The sequence below is a fragment of the Tupaia chinensis genome, unplaced genomic scaffold (assembly GCF_000334495.1).
Source record: "Tupaia chinensis unplaced genomic scaffold, TupChi_1.0 Scaffold147003_1, whole genome shotgun sequence".
Classification (NCBI taxonomy): domain Eukaryota; kingdom Metazoa; phylum Chordata; class Mammalia; order Scandentia; family Tupaiidae; genus Tupaia; species Tupaia belangeri.
In genome coordinates, this window is record NW_006206856.1 from 1,658,338 (window position 1) to 1,673,516 (window position 15,179).

Consider the following 15,179-nt stretch of genomic DNA (forward strand, 5'->3'; position numbering starts at 1 on the left):
GGCGTCCGTGCACCAGGGGCTCGCGCAGCCACTTTCGGAAAGGATCGCTAGAGGTGTCACGCTTCCTCCCTGGCCCACCAAGACCCAGGAGCTTTGGAAGCACCTGGGCTCACCCCTCCTGCCAGGAGCTGCCTGTGTTTCCTGTTCGGGGAGGCCACCTGGAGCCCCGTCTGCTGGGAGTGCTGCCCATGGCAGGGGTCCCCGCCCGGCCTACTCTGTCCTACCACTCCTGTGAAATCTGGGTGCCAGAGGAGGAACCTCAGCCAGACAGGAAGTGACATTTTCCTACGGCTTCCCTTTCTCAGCCCCAGCCCCAACCCCCACACAAGCCTGTGATCTTGAAAGTGGGACTTGGCACTTTGGGGGGTCCCCAGTGGGCAGAGCCCCCAGCTAGGGCCTGGGAGAGCAGGGTCCCTTAGGCACCTGTACTGCCCTTAGCACCGTCACCTTCCCAACCGGGCATCTGGCCTTAACTTCGCAGTCCAGACTAGGAGGTGGGGGCACCCCAAGCACCTGGAGCCCATGGTTACCCAGCCCACGTCTGCTCTCAGTCTCAGGCCTGGCTGAGGGTACCTGTGCCCTGCAGGTGCCCTCCCTACTCAGCCGGCCTCCTCTTCCAGACCTCTTCCTCCCCTGCTAGGCTGTCGGGCCTTGCGTGGAGCTGGCAGGTCTCTGGAACCCCAGCCCCTTCTGAAGCTCCGGTGGTGCCCACCTCACCTCCGCACCGAGCCCTTCAGCTCCAACCCCACAGACTCGCCATCATGCCCAAGGCTGGGGTGGGAGCACGGGCCATGCTTTCTGGGCCAGCACTCCCTCCGCTCCCTGTCTGAGGTCCTGGAATCCCCCTCCCAGGACAGCTGTTCCCGGATTTGCTTCTCGGAAGCCTCTGGGACGTGGAGCAGGAGAAGCCATGCAGTCAGTCCCCCCAGCCCTGCACACACACGCCGGCTAACTGGAGGCCGAAGGCACTTTCTGTCGGAGGCCAGGGCTGCCTGTGGTTGGGCTGCTGTCGCTGTGGGACTTCCTGCCTGGAACTGTGGAGCTGACCTCTGCTCCCGGGGTTCCCCAGGTGGGGTGCAGCTCCCCCAGTAGTTAGGATGCACCTAGAAATAGGGTCCCTGGGCCAGCAGGTGGCACAGTGGTTAAGGAGGCTGGATCCCACGTGGCCAACTGCATGGTTTGAGTCTTAGACCCAGTAGCTTGAGAAACACGTCAGGTGCGTGTGCATGTGTGCCCAGAGTCCCCAGGGGTGAATGAAGACAGGGATTTTAAGGATCACCGCTGGGGGGAGGATTTCTCAATTTTGCCCTCTCTGTGTCTTTCTCTAGCAAGTGCGCATGCCCTATAGTAAAACAAACAAAAACAAAGCAAGAGAAAGGAAAACAGGGCCACTTAGGCTCCACAGGGATGCCCATTGCCCTTTAAGAGGTGCCCCAAAGCCTCCTCCTGGGGACAGATACCTCTGGTTTGGGGAGCCTCATCTCTATAGGCCCCTTGGTGAGGGGTGGGGGCCTCAGGCTCCCAGAACCTGGGCCTGGCCACCTCAGGCCAGCCAAGGAGCCAGGACCTGCCAGGGTGTGGGCTGCTCACACCCTACCTGGCCCTCTCCTCTGTTAGCACAGCGGCTAAATAATAGCAAAGGACATAAATCGGGTAAGGTAGCTCATGCCATCCCGCCTGGACGTGGCGTGGGTCCCCCGCTCCCGTAGCTGAGGCCTACTCCCTGCCGCCCCCTGTTGCCCTCCAGACACACCGTCCTCCTCACTTACTTGGCCCCACCAGGCACATCCCAGCCCCAGGGCCTCTGCACCTGCCATCCCTGCTGACTGCACTTCTCCGTGCCTCGGCCTTCTCTGTGATGTGGCGCAAGAGCAGGAGCGGCCCCGTGGGCTGCTGGGAAGGTTGGCGGGGACAGGTCACACCACACAGCTCCAGATCTAGCCTTGCCGCACCGGGCTGCAATCCGCGACCCAGGGAGGTGGGTGGGAGTGGGGCTGCAGGGTCAGCTCCTAGCTGTGGAGTCCTGCAGCCTGACTACACCAAGTGTCTCGACCAGCCCCTGCTCCCGGGAGTGGGATCCTCTGGACCCCAAGTGGCCCTCAGACTCTGCTCCCAAACTGTCACCCACAGGTCTCTCACTGGAGATCCTCCCACACATGCCAGCCCGACTTCTACACGGCCTCGGTTCCTAATGAGACTCGCAGCCTCCAGGCCAAGCCCATGCCCTGCACGGCCCCCACAAGTAGCGCAGAGGCTGGGGCCGCCAGCTTCCTCCCAAGGCTGCCCTGCCTGTCTGCTAGAAGAGGGGCAGCGGCGGGTGTCGGGGCCTCGCTCACCCGGCTTCTCTTGTGCAGTCGAGTGAGCGTCTCGCCATTGGCTGGCCAGCGGGATGTGTGGGTGGGGTGGGGGGCTTTACCAGGCCCTCACAGACCCCCCCGCAACTGCCTGGTTCTACCTGCCCCCAGTGGCTCAGAACCCCAGCCAAGCAGGGCAGGAGCCTGGGCCTTTTTCTGTCTCTAGGGACCTCTCCATGTTCCCCCAGCAGCCTAGTGGCCTGGGGCCTCCTGGAGGGGCCTATGAGCCTGCCAACCTTAGGGATGGGGGGGCACCAGGGCTTCTGAGGATAAGGCCCTCCCCCTCTCCAAGCTCCTTCTCCCTTCCTCTCCTGTCCGCCTCCCTTTCTTCCTCCTGCACAAACACGTTTCCAGTCCCCTCTCAGGCCCCTCTCCCTTTCCCATTTCCTCTCCCGGCATCCACTCACATGTGGAACTCATTAGGAGACCCTCAGGGCTCGTAACCCAACTCTGGCCTGGGCTTGGAGGGGCCCCATCCGCAGCCCCCATGCCGAGACACGGCGGCCTCCCGGTCTGCCCCTGTCTGGCCCTGAGCAGTCCTGGGCTGGAGACCGCAAGGGCTGGCCCAGGCTGGCGGGGAGGCGCCGTCAGGCATTCTCCCTGGCCTCCTGGCCAGGGGAGCTGCGGAGTCCACTGGGGCGGCTGACCTGGATGTGAGCAGCAGGCCTCAGGACTCCGGATGAAGGGTGTGGGTGTGCGATGGCCCTCAGCTTTCTGTCTGGAAAATGGGAAGTTCGGGGAAGAGAGCGTGGGCTGTAGAACTTGTCCCCAAGGGAGTCACTAAAGGCCCCATCCCACGGGCTGCTGGCGGAGGTTGTGTAAAAAGCCGGTGCTAGGGACCAGCAGATGGCGTAATGGTTATGTCGCTGGACCCCCACAGCCGCTGGTCACCGGCAGTTTGAATCTTGGACCCGGCAGCTTAAAACTCAAGAGGAGAAGGGATTGCGGCATGGCCATCCCCCCACCCCCCACCCCGGGGAGTAATTTCTCACTCTCTGTTTCTCCGGCAAGCCCATGCATCCTATAGCAAAAATCTCTCTTAAAAAAAATAAAAAGCTGGCTCCGGGGGCCAGCAAATGGCATAATGGTTACGTTGCTGGCCGACTACGGTTCAAGTCCAAGACCCAGAGGCTTGAAACTCACTCCAGGCGTGTATGCGTGCATGCCCAAGATCCCAAGAGGAGAATGGAGGAGAAGGGATTGCAGTGTAGCCATACCCCTGGGGGTCGATTTCTTGCTTTCGGTCTCTCTGTCTCTCCAGCAAGCACACGTGCTCTCTAGCCAACATCTCTCTTAAAAAACAAAACAAAACAAAACAAAACAAAACAAAACAACAAAGCTGGTTACCAGAACCAGGGAAGCGTCAGGATGAATAAAGCCAAGCCAGCTTCTTTCCTGCAGGACTTGTCAGAGCCTTCATTATGCTCTCTTTTTATTTTTTAAGAATTATTTCATTTAACTTTATTTATCTATTTATTTTAATTTGACCAGAGAGGGACAGAGAGAGAAAGTGAGAAAGCAAGCCGCCAGGCCTGGGACTCGAATGGCACTCGGCCGTGTGGGAGTCCAGTGCCTTAACCACCACGCCACCTGCTGGCCCCTTAATACGCTCTTGTGTATGCAGCTGGGGCCGTAGAGTCGTATTTCCAGGGGTTTGGTCACATGACCCTTTTTCCTCAGGTGTACCTGAGGGGCCTGTGTTCTCTGGAACTCCCTTTGGAAGATGCTATAGCAGAAGTCAGGAAGGACTGGTCAAAACTCCCTAATGGGGACAGCAGGTGGTGTGGTAGTTAAGGCACTGGGTCCCACATGACCAACTGTGAGGTTCAAGGCCTGGACCTAGCAGACTGGAAAGTGTGCCAAGCACGTGCGCGTGTGTGCCCAAAATCCCAACAGGAAAACAGGGATTTAAGGGGCCATCCCCCTGGGGAGTGATTTCTCACTTTCTATCCCTCACTGGCTCTGTTAAGCACACATACCCTATAGCAAATTTTAATAAACAAACAAACTCTCTAATGGAAGAGGCTCTCTGGGGGCAGTGCTTGTCTGCTGGGTCTGAGCAAAGCGCGAAAACTGGATGGGGTGACAGCTAAGGAAGAGGCTCGTGTGGACAGGCTTGGAGGTCGGGCCGCATGTAAGCCAGGCCCGGGTCCTGGTGACTCTGGGTCCCTCCCTGCTCTGGAGTTTCTTCCTCAGGGCACAGGTGGGGTGGGCAGGGTCTTCCCCACAGCCTGGGACCTGCTGAGGCAGGCCCGGGGTGCTGGGAGTGCCTGCGCTCCCACCCTGCCACTACATCAGCCTGGGATGGGCAACCGCCTGCTCCAGGTTCAGAGACCTGCTTAGTCTTTGTCCCCTCCCTGCCGGAGCCAGCCCTCTGCTCAGAGCCACTCTGCCCACACTCGCTGGCACAGCTGCTCAGAGGCCCGCTACCCATCCTCCGCTCCGGGAGGCCTTCCCACCCCCAGGCCCTCCCCGGCATCTAGTAGGCTGAGCAGGGGGCTGGCTGGGCCCCCACAGGCTCTGCCCTCCTGCCTCCCAGTGGTCTTCCCGGTACACGCCCTCCCATTGCATGGGGGAAACTGAGGCTTGGAGAGGGAGGCCGGTGGTGGAGTCGGAACTGGAACCAGGTGTCTTGGTAGGCTCCCCAGGTCTACCCCACCCCACCTCACCCCTGCCCTGTCCTCACAGGCAGCACACTCATGACCTGGTGGCTGGATGGCCCGCATGCAGCCAAGCAGGTGGGAGCACGTGGCCTTGTCTGTACAGGTGGGCCAGGCGCAGGTGCCTAGCCTCTTGGGCCAAAGAGGCCTTTCTCTCCAATGGTTCCCGTGTAGACCCTACCTGGTTCCAGTGTAGACCCTACTTGGTACCCCTGGGAGTGAGCGTAGGCAGAGGGATTGCTGTACTCTGTAGACGGAGAGATGGAGGCCCAGGCCCTGGAGCACTGCCAGGAGCTGCTCAGGCCTGGAGCTGGCCGCCGAGCTGTGTCCCCCTCAGCTCCTCTGGGCTCCTGCTGTCCTGGCCTTCCAGCAGCTCCCGAGAAGTGTTCAATCTACCACTAGCTACTCCCCAGCCTGAATTTTTGGCTGAGTCTTGTGGTTCTGGGTGACAGCTACCTCAGGTCTCCGGTAAGAGCTCCAGCTCCAGCCAACACGTCTCAACACCCCTCACCCCCACAGCCCTGGGCTCTGGCTGCCCCTAGGGCTCAGGCCAGTGGGCCGTCCTGTCTGGAGACCAGACGGGGGTCAGGGCAGGGCTGTCTGCTGATGAGACTGCACAGGCATGGCTAGGGGCAGGAGTGGGCCTGTGCCCACTCTGTCCCCACCTCAGAGGGCCCCACTAGGACCCCCAGTCCTTTCAGAGAGGGAGTCTCAGAGCACGTGTCCCTGTAGGAGTAGGGCTGGGAGAGGCAGGCCAGGAAGGGGAGCCCCCCAGACCTCGCAGCTGCCTCCCTGGGAACACCCACATGCAGCTCCCAGATGCAGCTGAACGGCTGAGCCACGTGGGATGGCGCCAGGCGCGAAACCCAGGATGGGCTGGGCTATGAAGCCTTGGGCCAGCCACCCTGCACCTGGGCCAGGCCAGCTGATTCCCAGGCCATTTCTCCAGCCTCGTCATGGTCGCTGTCACTGTCCCCATCAATGCCTCATAGGAGGGATTCCTGAAAAACAGGGCTGCGTGGGCTGGCAGGGAGGGGACCAGACAGGCCCGGGCGGCAGGCGGATGCTAACTACCAAGGCAATTAGGCCTAGCAGCTACAGAGAGACCTGCCCACCCCAGGCAGGCCCCGCCCAGGCCCCTGGCACATCCGCCTGCCAGGTGCCCTGGGAATTCCAGGCCTCTTCCACCCTCCCAGCCTGAAAGGTCTGACTGGCTTCTGGTGGAGAGCCTTCCACGGCAGGCTCCTGGTGAGAAAGCTGTAGGCTGGTTTGGCGAGCGCAGAACCAGAGCACAGCCACTCCCTCAGCACTGCCACTGCTCTGGCCGACAATGCCTGCCTGAGATGCCCTCTCGGCCCCCACCCTGGCTCAGATCAGCACAGCTCCAGGTCCTCTGGGGCAGCTCCTAGCGGGAGGCCAAGAGTGACTGAGCAGGCACCGGAGGACACCTGTGGGTTCATAGGGTGCTGCCTCTGCCCTGGAGTATCATGTCCGAACAGGGGAGATCAGCCCCTGGCCAAGAGGCTGGGGGTTCTGGGGAAGGGCATGCGAGAGGCCAGGGCTCCAGCTCTCACCCCTGGTTCTGGGGCAGAGAACCCTGCCCACCTGGGTTCCCCGTCCTTTCCTACCCTCCTCTGTCTGCCTCCGAGGCCCAGGGTAATCAGATGCAGCCACCTGCTTCCCCCGGTTGTTGAACGCTGAATGGGATGACCTCAGTGTCAGCCTAGTCAGAGCCCCTGGCCCAGCCCAGTCCTGGGGGCAGGGGGACATGTGACTGGGACCCCGACTGGGGATCCCAGAGACCCCGGCTTATCCTGTGGAGGAAGGCCGAGCCGCACCAGGTGGGGCAGGGAAGGCCCTCTGAGACAAGGCCCTCTCTGAGACAGGCCTATGGTCTGAGCCAGACGGAGGTCCTGCCCAGCATGGCGAGAACAGGGGTCTGTCCTTTCATGGCAAGGAGACTTCAGGCTCTAGGGACTCTCATCGAGTGACTCTGGGCAGGTGTCACAGGACAGGCTGAGGCCCAAGTAGGCAGAGAAAGTGAGAGGCTTCTGGAATTATCCAGTGTGGCAGGGAGAGCCACACACCAGGCCATGTACTCATGGCTGACAACACAGAAGCATCCAGAAGCAGGCTGGGGTTCCGACCCTGGCCCAGCCAGTTCCCAGGTGGGCACTGGTCCCCAAAAGACAAGTGTATTTGTAGAGAAGGATACGAAGGTAGCCAAAAAGCTATTGAGGAAGGTTTGAGCAGAGGGACCAGTGTGTGCAAAGGCCTGCAGAGGGAGCAGGCTGGGCAGTGTGGGAACCTGGGCTGGGGGGTGAGGGGGAGAGAGCAGGGTGCAGCTGGAGAATCCAGGACCCTGAGGGGACAGAGGGGAGGGGAAAAGAGGGGCAGAGTTAGAGCAGTCTCGACTCTATGCTGGGGACAGCCAGGGCCTTCGGACCCTGGGAATGTCATGTCTAATTCACATTTTCTCACTCTTGTTTTATTGCCAGAGAACAGGTTTGCTTGCCAAAGAGAGGCAAGGGGAGGAAAAGAGAAAGTACCCCCCGCCCCCCTCCACAAAGAGACGTGGTCACGCTGCAGTCTCTTCTCCATTTCTCTATCCTGTCGTGCATGCATACATGCCTGGCGTGTTTTCAAGCCACCAGGGTCAGGATTCAAACTGCGGTCGGTCATGTGAGGTCCTACCCCCTTATAACTATCGGTACCAGACTATGGGGGCCAGTCACTCCTGATTCACGTTCCCCGAGACCCCTCTGCTGCTGCCATGTGGGGAATGGGCTGTAGTGTTGGACGCAGGGGCCCAGGAAGGAGGCTGGCGAAGTGGTCTGGGGAAAGGCAGAAGGATCTGGACTGTGCAGTGGCGTTCTGAAACCAGGTCCGAGGATAGATTGGTCATGTCTGCCATGGACGTGGAAAAGACACAGCAGAAATGCTATGTGGGGGATATGACCCTTCTCTTTATGGGGCTCTCTCTTTATTGCCCCCATCTGTCCCCCATCCTGCCAGTGCTGGGCCCCCCCAGAGATGAAAACGAGCTGGCAGAGCAAGGGGCTCCATGGATCGTGCTTAGACCTAGAGCAGTCACAGTAAGAGCAGGGAGGCTCTGGGCTGCGGGAAGGAGCTCTGGCTTTTCAGTCTGCCCCCTGCCCCCCGCCACAGCTTGATTTATGACCAGGGCCCTCAGTTTCCCCATCTGCCGCATGGGTCTGCCTTCCCAGGGTCAGTGCAAAGCCCAGGTACGTGGCCAGCAGGGAAGTTGGTGTGAGACAAATGGGCACCTGCCCAGTATGCCCACAGGAGCTTGTGAGTGGGAACTCCTAGCTGGCAGCCCCAGGCAGGCGTCCGCCCTCCCCTCCGACTATACTTCCCACCTGCCCGTGTTTATGTGTTTCCTTCCCATCACCTGGGCCACCAATGACTCATCGCAGGTCCAGTGGGTAAGTGAGTAACTGGCTGGGGTGGAGCCAGGCCCCGCGGCAAGACACTTCCCTTCCTGGGCCTCAGCTTTCCCATCTGTGGAACGGTCAGACGAGTCCTGCTCTGTTCTCTCCTGGGGAATCTCGGGTGAACACAGGGCTGAGGGTGTGACAGCAAGAGGCTGCAGTGGACTGAGGATAGCACCGGTGTGGCCTTTCTGTTGGGACAGAAGCCAGGCCCTCTTGACAGCAGTCTCAAGTCCGCTTTGTCCATTTCTCTATCCTGTCGTGCATGCATACATGCCTGGCATGTTTTCAAGCCACCAGGGTCAGGATTCAAACTGCGGTCGGTCATGTGAGGTCCTACCCCCTTATAACTATCGGTACCAGACTATGGGGGCCAGTCACTCCTGATTCACGTTCCCCGAGACCCCTCTGCTGCTGCCATGTGGGGAATGGGCTGTAGTGTTGGACGCAGGGGCCCAGGAAGGAGGCTGGCGAAGTGGTCTGGGGAAAGGCAGAAGGATCTGGACTGTGCAGTGGCGTTCTGAAACCAGGTCCGAGGATAGATTGGTCATGTCTGCCATGGACGTGGAAAAGACACAGCAGAAATGCTATGTGGGGGATATGACCCTTCTCTTTATGGGGCTCTCTCTTTATTGCCCCCATCTGTCCCCCATCCTGCCAGTGCTGGGCCCCCCCAGAGATGAAAACGAGCTGGCAGAGCAAGGGGCTCCATGGATCGTGCTTAGACCTAGAGCAGTCACAGTAAGAGCAGGGAGGCTCTGGGCTGCGGGAAGGAGCTCTGGCTTTTCAGTCTGCCCCCTGCCCCCCGCCACAGCTTGATTTGTGACCAGGGCCCTCAGTTTCCCCATCTGCCGCATGGGTCTGCCTTCCCAGGGTCAGTGCAAAGCCCAGGTACGTGGCCAGCAGGGAAGTTGGTGTGAGACAAATGGGCACCTGCCCAGTATGCCCACAGGAGCTTGTGAGTGGGAACTCCTAGCTGGCAGCCCCAGGCAGGCGTCCGCCCTCCCCTCCGACTATACTTCCCACCTGCCCGTGTTTATGTGTTTCCTTCCCATCACCTGGGCCACCAATGACTCATCGCAGGTCCAGTGGGTAAGTGAGTAACTGGCTGGGGTGGAGCCAGGCCCCGCGGCAAGACACTTCCCTTCCTGGGCCTCAGCTTTCCCATCTGTGGAACGGTCAGACGAGTCCTGCTCTGTTCTCTCCTGGGGAATCTCGGGTGAACACAGGGCTGAGGGTGTGACAGCAAGAGGCTGCAGTGGACTGAGGATAGCACCGGTGTGGCCTTTCTGTTGGGACAGAAGCCAGGCCCTCTTGACAGCAGTCTCAAGTCCGCTTTGGGTAGACCAGGCTCACCAGGTCAGCAGACCTCATCCTCTGGAAGACTTGGAACTGAGGGAGGATGGGGTCGTGAGGGAGGCCTGGCCAGCCTAGGATTCCAGTGATGAAAGGGAGGCACACAGAGGTGAGGCCCACCCCGGACTCCTGCGGGCTGGGCCGAGGGTGGGAAATGCTGGGCCCATGGGAAGATTTGGAGAAGGAGACGACTCTGCTGCAGTCAGGCAGCGAAGACTTCCTGAGGCTGTGACCCTTCTGAAGCTGGAGATGAGTTCAGAGAGTGGGGGTAGAGAATGAGGAAGTGTGGGGGCAGGGACTCTGTGTCTAGGGCACAATGTAGGGAGTAAGAGGAGGTCAGGGCAAGGTAAGCTGGGAGTGAGGATAGAGAGGGCATGCTGGTCTGGCTGTGAATTGGAGCCTGAGCAGATAGGCCTTCTCTCCCTTGCCTCCCACAATCGACTGGTCATGTCTGTTTAGAAGGGCTTTGAGACCTGGAGATGGCTCAGCAAAAAACGGTGCTATGATTGACTAGTAATGTCTGCCAGGGACAAAGCATGGAAGACTCGTGGATGTGGTTCCTCTATTTTCAGTCCTCAGCCGGCCCCAGTGGGTTGGGTATGTGGTTAGGAAAGGCACAGTCTGAAGTGAGTGGCCATGGGGACTCTACAGCAGAGAGGCTGACCAAGGGCTTGCTCTGTCACTGCCAAGTGGAGGGCTGTGACAAGGAGGAATTATGCTTGTCTGATCCCATCTGAATCCTCACTGCCCCACCCCGCACACTCCCTGGCAGAGGGCAGCTGCTCAGAACATGTCTGAGAATGAATGGGCCTGGTTCTCTCCTCTCGCCCTTCACCTTGTCCAGGCAGCCTTGGGGATTCCCCACAGATCTCCCTACCTGCGTCTGTCTTGCCAGGTCTTGTGTTCTGATTGTCCTGGGCGTGACCCTCCTCCTGCCAGGGCTGTTTGCTCCCCAGGGCTCTGCACACTCAGCCCCCTGCTCCGTACACCTGGGCAAGGGAGGAGGTAGATAAATCGGCACGGGGCTCCCCAACTCCAGAGCTGTCCCAGCTTGCCTATGCCGTCTTGCCATTGCCCAGGGCTTGGAAGCCCCCTGCTGGGAGGAAGGTGGGGTGGACTCCTTTTCCAACTAGCTTGTCACCATGGAGATGCCTCCAGCAGCTATAGTGCAGGGGGAGAGGAGTGTGCGTCTCACCATTCTAGTAGCTACAGTGCAGGGGGAGAGGAGTGTGCGTCTCACCAGCCTGGTAACCCCTCTGGTGAGTAGCAACTGCTGCCTGTGGGCCCCCCTCTAACAGGAGTGCCTGAGCATGGGTCTGTGTGTGTGTATGTGCACACGTATATTGTGTTTCTGCACGTGCACTTACGTGACCATGAGCAAATCTGGATATAAAGGTGGATCTGTGTGTCTGGCCCTGTATTGTATATGTTTGTACGTACATACATGTGCTCATGTATGTATGTGTATTCAACCAGGATTTCTGCATAGGGCAGGAGAGGTACAAGTTCTGTCACGGGCCACTCATGGCCTGGGTGCAACGTAACCTATCTGGACCCTACTTGGGTGGGCACCCCACCAAGGGTTGGGAAAGCTGTCCCTAGCATCAAGGCCTCTGATGGCACACCTCCCCAGCCTGGTGGCACTGCTGGGCAGAGGCTGGCTCAGTGGCCAGCAGCAGGCCTCATGGCGGGTGCCTAGCGTCTGTTCATCTCTCATAGTGGGCGGTGAGACAGACCCGTGGAGGAAGGCTGCCCTCCTGGGAGTGAGCGGGAGCTCCCCCTCAACGTGTGTGAGCCACCTCAGGACCAGGAGGGCCAGGAACCGACCCTCCCCCAAGTCCAGCATATGCCATTTGGAACATGGCAGCCCATCTCCAAGGAACCCACAGGCTCCAGTGGGAAATGCAGAGCCCCCTTTCCAGATGGTTCAGCTATTCCAGGTGACGCAGCCCCTGGGTCACCGAGCCACGGGGACGTGTGTGAGTGGGCAGGAATGGAGAAGCAAAGGGCCCTGAAACACTCCGCCATGCAGCCAGGCCTGGCACTGCCCAGCCCCTTCTCCGTGTTTCTGGGGTTGGGTGTGTGCAGACAGGGAAGGCAGCTCCAAAGGGCTTCGTGGGCTCAGGCCTGGTGCTGGCAGGAGGAGGAACATGCTCAAGGTGGGTGGATGTGCACTTGATGTGTCTGGTGGGGGAAGCAGAACAGTGGCTGTGACAGGGCGCAAAGTTGGGGGAGGAGTCCTGGGAGCATGGCGCAGGGGGCTGGTCTAGCCTGAAGGATCAGGGGATGCCTCTCTGCAGCTTTCTGAGCTGGGATCAGAAGCCAGGCCGAGGCTGAGAGCAAAAGACATCCAGGCCAAGATGTCTCCCCAAAGACCCAGACACATTTTAGGGTGCTCCTTCTCACTCCCCACCCTGCCCCTCAGGGAGACCCTGGCTAGTAAACACCTCTTCTGGGGGCTGCAGGTGAGGCGCCCTGAACCCCAATGGCAGAAAAGCCTACCTTCCTGAAGAGGAAGAAAGGCTTTCATTCCAAGATACCACCCAGGGCACCAGGTTCCTGCCAAGACTCTCTTCCAGCTTCCTGGGGAATGCTCATAGCTACAGGGCAAGGCCTGGACAGGGCTGCTCTGGCCACTTGCTGCTTGACCAGAGGCAGGTTCCTGCCCTGCTCTGGGCCTTGCAGATCTGAGAATAAGTGGTATTCAGTCCCCCACCCTCCAGGGCAGCTCTGTCGGGACCCAGGCTATGCATCGTGTTGTTTTGGGCCTTTCCTCCAACCTGGGCAAAGAGCAAAGGGCCCTGCTGGTGCCTCACATGACCAAGCTAATTCTCCTGGTGTCCCTTCACTTATGCTGTCACCCCTCCCTACATGCTGTCCCCTCTCCACTCATCCAAGCCCCCCTCCCCTCCATCCATGCTGGACGACACCCCTTCCACCCTCCAACAGTGGTTCCAATTCCACACATCTGCAGAGATCAGTCCCCCACAGCGGATGTCCCCCAAGAAGGGGGACATCAGGGACCAGCAAGTAACCAGTAGGAGTGGTTCTAATTCCACACATCTGCAGAGATCAGCCCCCCACAGCGGATGTCCCCCAAGAGGGGGGACATCAGGGACCAGCAAGTAACCAGTAGCCAGTGTGAGGCAAGCCGGTCCTCCTTTCCTCCCCCAGTGTGGCTCTTCTCACACGCAGGGGATGGTACTGTGGGGCACAGAGGAGGTTCCCCCCTTCATCATGCCTCGCTAGTGAAAGTAGTGGCCAGGGTCCCACCAGACACGCAGAAGCAAGCATGGCCCAGTGTGGTGGGACACGTGGCCCAGCCTCACTTGAAGACAGCATGAGACTCCTGTGAACATGCCCTGACCTGTCCCCTCAGGGGATGCCATCCTGACTTACTGACATCTGTCCAATGAGCATGGGCCCAGGGAAACATCTGGGCTGCCAGTTAACCATCCCTGGGGAAGCAGAGGCAGGGCAGCCAAAGCTGTGTGTGCAGCTGAGTTGGGGGGGGGGTGCCCACTGTCTGGCTCCAGCCTAGGGGTCCTGGTGCTCCCCTCCTCAGGGCCTGTCCCAGTGGTTGACTTACCCGACAGCGTTTGCTCAGGCCTCTTTTGAGTGCTGCCTCCATCCCCCAACAGCCAGCACCCAGACCACTGGCCAAGGGGCCTGGCCTCAGGGCACATCCTCCTCCCAGCCTTTCCTAATTGGCTGGGCATTGCCTAGACCACCAGCACCCTAACACTGGGAAAACAGGCCTAGAGGTAAGAACCATACTCCAGCAGGCAAGTGGCAGGGCAAAATCTAGGTCTCTGCCTCTCTGGCCCTGGAAGCTTTCTGCATGGCCTAGGGCCCCAGGGAAGAAAGCTCTGCCCAGCAACCCCACAACCCTGGGTGGGGGGTGTTTTTCCTTTTACCTCTCCAGGCATCTGATTCCACTGCTAAGATCATCCCTGGATGCACTGGTATGTGGACCCTGCTCCTTAGAGACAGCCGTGTGGCCTCCGGGGGGGTGATATCTCATCTTCTGTCTCTCTACCTCTTTCTATATTTCTGGCAAGCACATACGCCCTATAGCAAAAATCTCTAAAAAAGAAAGTGACAAAGAGAAGAGAAACTTACCTATTTGCTGTCTTCCATCACCTTCTTTGAAAACAGCAATAGAAGTCAGAGTGTATCATAAAGCAATTCCTTTTCTAAAGTTGTAAATTGTTGAGAAGATGAGATTTGGGAAAATTGATGGCAATGCACAAATAATGAAACAAAACGTTTGGATTGGAGTTTAGGATATGAGCACTCCTCTCTCTCCACTTGTTCTTTCATCGTGGGCAAACATATCTGAATCCTTTTAGAATAGACCATTTGCCAGAAGGTTCAATCTCTGACACTTTCTAGGTCTGTTTGCATGTGACTATATAAGGCTAAATTGATATTTACTTGCTCTTATTTATTTTGAAAAAGCCAGGTTCTCATTCTGAGTTAGCATGTGAAAGAGTTAACGTTAATAATAATATTTAGCACCGTTACTACCTTCATTATAATAAGCAAAGGATGCAAAAACTATTTTTCATTTCTATAAAATGTGGAGAAACTGAGGAACTTTCCAAATATAACTCATCATGTCACAGTTGGAAGGGGAAGTCTAGTTTTCTGACTTCAAAACAGCTCGGTTCACTAAGGCATGTTGTCTCCCTTTGAGCATAAAATAAAAACAACCCAACTTAATCAAACTATGTTTGCCAAGTTTCAGTCTATAGGGAACTTTTATTTTTATAGCCAAGAGTAACACACACTTTATATTAGGCATTTTTAATGGCAATATTGGGACAACCTACACTATACCTTCACAAATAGAGTACAAAAGCCCTTGGGTATATTTACCTATTATGAGTGGTTTTAGAGAGAGAGAGAGAGAGATTAGTCCACCTAGGAAATATGTGAATGATTGCTTCACCAATTGGGAAACATCTTTTGTTTAGTTCTGAACTAAAATAAAATTCGTAATGTTTTCCTTTCCCTTCTAGTCTTTAATATTAGTAGATTACAATTTCTACAACACAAGGTCTACATCTTGTCTCTGCCTCTGAGATAAATGTTTGTTGAATGAGGGAAGAGATGAATGAATAAAATTTATGAACAATCTATAAGGCCAAAACAAATTTTATCTATCTATCTATCTATCTATCTATCTATCTATCTATCTATCTATCTATCTATCTATCTATCTATCTATCTATCTATCTATCTATCTATCTATCTATCTATCTATCTATCTATCTATCTATCTATCTATCTATCTATCTATCTATCTATCTATCTATCTATCTATCTATCTATCTATCTATCTATCTATCTAT